Genomic DNA, 6,986 nt, shown 5'->3' with positions numbered 1-6,986 from the left:
GGTGCGGCGGCTGCCACTACTGGCCACCACTTTGCCTAAGCTCTGCCCCGAGCCTCTCCCTTCAGCAAGGGCTCCACACCTTCCAGCGTCCTCCCCAGCCCACGCGACTGCTCTCAGTCAGCCACGTGGCCGTCCTCTGCTCCCTGCACAGCTCTCCACCCCAATAAATTAGCTTAAAGATGGCAGCATGTTCCCAGATGCAAAGTGTTGAATTTCATTAAGGTGCAACTTTATTTACAGAAAGCTGTATTAATGAAACACTGTTGTGTTGTGTTCATGAATGTGATTATCTAATTCTAAACTCCTGACTAAAGCAGCATATTTTCACTATCACTCTCTTCTTTAAGATCACCAGTAGGGTGTTGGCTAACTGGCAATTACTGGGTACTTCTCATATGAACCCTTTTAATGGACTCTGGTCCACACTGCCTGGTAGACTGCTACCAGAAGCAAGAAAAAAGTGTGAGGTGCCATGTTGTAATGACCAAAAAATAGCCTGTAATGCAGTGATGCAGGCACACAAGGGGCAGAGGTAAGGGCTCTACATACAGTCTTGGCATGCAGGGGTTCGAATGTCTGACTACAAACCTAAAGCCTCTTAACAGAGCCTTTGCTGTGACACTTGCAAGGGTGGTTCAGGACAAGATGGATGGATCCTGGAGTCCCGCCGGCTTCTGGAGAAATGCTAGCAGAACGTGTAGTCGCTTGGCTCAGGCTCCTTGTCTCAGCTCTGCCACTCCTCTGTGCCTTTCACTTTAGTTCAAGCTGTCCAATGCCTGTTTTAACTTGCCTGTTTGCACCCAGCAGGTCTGCTGACCCATATCGCTTTTTGTTTACGTGGAGATAGAGCCTTCACCGATACAGGTTATAACACTAGAAGAGTCCTTGCCACAGGGCCTCACCATGGGAATTCAGCCATTCCCATGGCTGATGCAGCAGCTATATACATGCACATGCAGCATGGGCTTCCTCAGGTGCACTCAATTCTGTTCTGTCCTATATGCTTCTGGTACTGACCATTTTCCAGTTGTGCATGAAGTGATGAGACCAGTGTCTGTCACATACATGTTCTTCCATCTTATTCCCTGAGGATAGGCAGTGGAGTGGTTTTGTTTTGGAAGTACATGTGATATAGCTACGTGCATTTTTGTAGTTTGTTTGTTAGGGGGAGTGTGTGAGAGAAAGGGAAAGAACTGTGAAAATGCACATGTTGCAATGTAATTTTACAAGCGGGCAGGGGACCAGGAGAGAGAGAACTGCAAATGGCATATTTTATTATCTATGCGTGTTGGAGAAGGCAGGGAGGCCAGGAAGAGGTCCATCCTAGACCACCAGGATCAGGTGCTGGAGAGGGATCCAGGAGGAGGAAGAATGTCTTCCACTGTCCCTTGACAGGAGATCATTCACCAGTGGGTCTCTAGTGATTTCAGTTTCATGTCTTGGCTTGACTCCCAATTGAAACAATCGCTGGCTCTTTGTTTCAGCTCAATGAGTTTGAAGTTGGCTGTGGCTAGCTTCTCTCTGAGTTTGCTCAGGAATGGAATATTTGACATTGGATGGTCACTGACTGGAACAGATGTATCCAGGCTGGCTTTGTTTGATGGACGAATCTGCTATTTCAGCTATGAGTTAATTATCTCAGTAAAAACTACCTTAATGCAACTACTCATGAATGGCAGATCAGAAACAAATTATTCTGTGGTAAGTCCATGTTTTGCTCAGAGTGGATTATTTCCACACTGCCCATTTTCAGTTTTCACACTTATACACTGCAGCTGAAGAAGTTTTAAAAGAAGAAAGAATTTTAAAAGATTGGAAAGTCTTTGTTTGAAAGTTGAGAGTAACTGGAAAAGAGAGCTATAATGGAAACCATGATGGAACCTTCTAATGAGCAGCGAGCAGCTCTGCTTATAATTATCCTCTAATGCTTATGTGGTTCTTGCTTATTTACTGCCCAGATAGAATCGGTCAATGTAAATATTAGCCCTGACATCCAGCTGGTAGAAAGAAAAAAAAAGGACCAGGCCTAGATTCCTTGAGTGCGTGCCATTCGCAGCCCCGTCCCACAACCCGACCAGTTGATTTCAGCCAGCTGTTAGAACATGTTTGCATTTGGTGTGTGCAACAGCCCTGCAGCTGGGATGGGGCTATGTTGTGGCGCGGTTCCTCTGGCATGGCCTGAATGGGCTGGTGACCAGGTTCTGCTCAGGTTAGTTCTGTTGCTTGGCCTGGGGATGAACTGTATGAAAGCGTTTAAGGCTCGTCCATAGTGAGACCTGCCCTGTCTGTTATTTCTTAAGCTTCCTGTGTGCCTGTGGCTAGCTCAGTAAGTGCAGGATTGGTGTGCACGCATGCATGGCTTATAAAACAACTCTGACTACAAATTCCCCCAAAAAGAATATGGCTTTTTTAATACAGAAAAACATGTGTTTTCCTTCATTTTTGTTAAAGTAGGAGACAAAGTTCCAGGCATTGTCTTGTTCTGCTGTCCCACATCAATTCCAGAGACAGACAGGGAGGGAAGTTTGCGCTCCTTCTCCTTTGAGTTAATAATTTATCCTTCATTTTGTTTCTGAATTGTGCCCCACTTCCCTTGTGCACTACTTGCATTGGCCCAGATAGCTTGTTGCATGCATGGAGGAGCCCAACCTTGGCCAATGGTTGTTATCTCCTCTGCAAGATGAGTTCACAGCCTCAGTGGTTTCCTAAAGATTTTCCTTTGCTGGATTTCTCTGACTCCCACCATTGCACAAAGTGCTTTCAGCAGTACCGTCCCTTATCCAGGCCAAGCACAACTTCACCTGGATAATGCCACCTGATAGCAGCATGGCAGGCATCTGGCAGGGATTCCAAGGGGTTTGTTTTGGGGGTTTTTTGGTACCTTTATGATTTTAAAAGGCTTGACTGTATGTGCCTATGTAGAAACACAGACACTGTTGTCTCCTTCATCCTTCTCCTTGCTTGTGAAACTAACTGTTAAAACTGTCTTAATTTAAATTGCAGTTTTCCTTAAGCAAAGGCTTTCTTTTTTTTTGGTCTGTATTCATACAGTGCACAGCACAAATCCCAGCCTGGAATGGGGAGCATTTATTAGACTACTATATAAACAATAATACACTGTCCAGAGCTAAAACTCAACAGAGCCGGGTGACTAATGCAATAGGTAGGTTTGTGATGCAGGGACAAAAGCCTGGGATAATGAAACATTTTTTCTGACTCAGAATACTATATCTGCCTCCAGGTGGGTGGACACATTGTCAGCTCACACAGGCCAAGTTAACACACCCGTCTTAGAAGTGGGTCTGACTGGCTAAGGGTTTGGATATGTCAGATGCCTGCTGTTGTGCTTGTGTGACACACTCCAATCACTGATTAAAAAACAAACCAACAAAAACCCAGCAGGTGAATTTACCTGCAAACAGGCACCTGCACAGGGCCCCTTAATCTGAAACGAGCAGTAGTTGGACTGGTCCTATCACTCTGCCCATTTCAGCCCTCTCTAAGCCTCCCAGTAGTGATGGACTCTTGTAGGTGGTATAGGGCTGGCCTGTTTTAGTGTTGTCAGAGCTCTCTGGTTTTCTTGGTTCTTATTTAATTTAATATCCGAGAGATGAATCGAGCCCTAAAACATCAGATCTTATTTGTGACCATTCAGAGTTTTGTAGGTCAAAATACAGGAATTGGAAGAGCCATCCAGTCCAGGCTTCAAAAGCAATACCCAGAAACCAGTAGGTAGTCGATGCAGAATGTGAAATACTGGTCTGGGGAACATGGTTTAGGAAAATGATGGGCTGGCAGGATGGAACAATCCTATTCTGGGAATAAAGCATTTAGCCCTTAGTGGGACCAAAGTGTAGTGCTTTTTTTGGTATCTGTTTACATGCCCCCAAGTATGTGTTTGGTGGCAGTCTAATCCAATAACTAGCTCCCTGTCACGCAGACATAATTACCGCATTACTCTAATTATATCAACCTTTTTTTCCTAAAGATTGATTCAAAAGAACCATAAAAATTGTGCCTGATTTATACATGGGGTTGCCCTATAGTTGGGCCCCCCAACATCTTGATTTTGGTACTTGCACTATTTTTGTGTATGCAATATAAAATACCAAATCAGACTTTTTCATCACAGTTTTTATTTTAGTGTTTTTAGTTCATTTAACCATTCAGGCCCTTTCCTTGGGTATTTGATTCTCCTATAAGATTTCATAGTTTCATAGATGTTAGGGGCTGGAAGGGACCTTACAGGACATCAGGTCCAGCCCCCATGCACTTGGGCAGGAAAGGCTGCTGGGATCAGGTGACCCCAGCAAAATGGGCATCAAGATACTTTTTGAAGATCGCCAGGGAGGGTGACTGTACCACCTTTGGGGTGAGCCTGTTCCAGACCCTTGGCACTTGACTTGTAAAGAAGTTTTTCCGTATGTTCAGTCTGAAGTGATCTTCAGTTAGTTTGTGCCCATTGTTTCTTGTCCTCCCCTGGTGGTGACTTGGTGAATAGATGCTTCCCCGGGCCCCGATGAATGCCCCTGATATACTTATAGGCTACCACCAAGTCCCCTCTGAGTCTTCTCTTCTCCAGGCTGAACAGTCCCAAGTCTTTCAGCCTCTCCTCATATGCCCTGGTCTCTAGGCCTCCAACCATGTGTGTGGACCTTGTTTGGACTCTCGAGCTTCTCCACATCCTTCCTGAAGTGCGGTGCCCAGACTTGGACGCAGTACTCCAGCTGCAGTCTCACCAAAGCCGAGTAGAGTGGGAGGATGATATCCTTAGTCTTGCTTGAGATGCCTTGGTAGATGCGTGCCAGTGTTTGATTAGCATTGCCAGCTAGCTATAGCATCGCATCGGTGGCTCATGTTCATTTTGTGGTCTATCACAACACTCAGGTCTCATTCAGTTGTGGTGCTGGCAAGCAGAGCGCTGCCGAGCACGTAAGTGTGTTGCGGATTATTTCGCCCCAGCTGGAGCACTTTGCATTTCTCCATGTTAAAGGTCATCAGGTTGAGGTCTGCCCATCTCGCAAGCCTGTCCAGGTCAGCCTGTATTGCCACTGCTGTAGCGCAAGGGCCACAGCTGTTCAAGGTCTTGAGCTGGAGTTGCCAACTTATATTCAGGGGAAATACTGTTTTTCCTCAAGTTGAACCTGAAACTGTGGGCTTTATAAGATGACCTTACGTATAAATCATCAGTCCAATATGGTAAAAAGGGTCCTGTTAGTTTTACATAACAATTGACTGTGCCTGGTTCCTCATAAACTGCCTTCCAAACATTTTTGAGAGTTAAAGATCACACAGAGATGTTAACAACGGTTAGTGTATGAGCACCCTGAGACCACTGCCTTTTGTGCTGATGGTCCCTGATCCTCTTCTCATCTGTTTGTGTCCATCGGTTGCCTCTTGTCTCACACTTCAATCGTAAGTCCCAGAGGTGGGGAGCATTTGTGTTTGTGCAGAGCCTGACCCAGTGGGGTGCTGGTCCATGGCAAGGGCTCCAAAGCACTAGGATAACAGCGCTAAAGTGTGAAGTAGATGGCTAGCTTTGTTAGAAGCAGGGCAGAGTTGCACCTGAAGTGAGACAGAGGCGGAGGCAGAGGAGGCCATTCCAAATGGCAGGAGACTCCAGCTGGGAGTCCATTACCACAGTGATAAAAGGCAGGGAGAGAGAGAAGGCAATGCTAGGCCAAAAGCAGGTAGGGAACAGCAAGACAAGATAGCCTGCAGCAAATCCATGAAGTGCAACGGTGCAAGCAGGGAGGGCAATTCTGAGCTGAAACTTGAAGGCACAGCGAGTGCTTTGGAGTGTGTGGCGGTCGCACAGCTCTGTACCTGCAAGGTGGGCAGCAGGCTGTGATGGCTGGGAGGCCGTTTCTGGGTGGAATTTATTTATTTATTTGCCTCCACAGCATCTTGATGGTTTAATGGGTTGGAGCCAAGAGGTCCGAATATTGGTGTTGCTTTATTTGCTTGCTGGATCAGGAGTTGGCGAGGCGTGCCTGTGCAGCCCAGGGGCGACCTCCAGCCATATTCCAGCTCTTCACAAGTGTTTCCCTTGTGCGGTTCCATGGCCCCTTTTAGGTGGTGAGAGCAGTTGCCCTATTTCTGGAGCATCTTCCCCTTGGCATGGCCAACTTCCCCCTTTTTTTTACCTAGGAAAAGAGTGCGGTGCGTGCAGAGCAGCCCTTTGCTGTGTCCTAGCTGGGTTCCCCCCGTGTTCCTGCACTATCCTGGTCATTAATGTTTCATACTAATGTATTCTAATGTACTTAATTTCTTACGTAGTGCAGTTTCTACTCTTCAGGCACGCTGCATCAGGCTGGAAGCGTTGCGCTCCCCGCAGGCCCGGGCCCTCACGTGCGAGTCGCAAGGCCGGGCAGCATATGCTCGCACCCGGCACCAGCCGCGAGGCTCCGGGCGGGCGCCTGGTCCCTGCTCCGGGCGGGGGGGCACGGCCGGGCCTCGGGCCAGCCCCCTGCAGGGTGGGGAGGTAAGACAGCGGGGCCGCGGCCGGTGTTTGTCGCTGAGGGGCGGAGGGGGTCAGTGTGCAGGGCTGAGGGGCAGTGATGGGCGATGTTCCCCGTTGCTGCCAGCTGTGTCCCCGCCCCCCGCGCGTGTGAGTGGCGCAGGGGCGGACTAGGCCCCTCCATCGCCATGGCAACCCTGGGCCTCTCGGTTGCTCCCTGCGCAGTCCCCATAGCAACCGGACGCCTCGCCGCCTCTCCACCGAACTTCAGCCCTCTCCACGGGGTAGCCTTTCAGCCAGTCAGCGCGGCCGCAGAACAAGCCCGGCCGCTCGTATTGGGCAGCACAGCCGCGAGTTCCCGCCCAGGCCCCAGCAGGGTTGAGCGCCTCGTCGCAGCCGTTGTGGAGTCACGCCGCTCTCCCCGCGCCCCGCGCGGATTGGCCGGGCGGCGGCGGGGATGGGGACGGCGGGCTCCGCGATTGGCCCGGCGCCTAGTCCGTCCGCGGCGGGCCGGTTCGAACGGCGG

Source organism: Gavialis gangeticus, unplaced genomic scaffold (assembly GCF_001723915.1).
Source record: "Gavialis gangeticus isolate Ggan-Ray unplaced genomic scaffold, GavGan_comp1, whole genome shotgun sequence".
NCBI lineage: Eukaryota > Metazoa > Chordata > Crocodylia > Gavialidae > Gavialis > Gavialis gangeticus.
The sequence above is the reverse complement of the archived record's forward strand: the minus strand, read 5'-3'. Positions refer to the sequence as shown.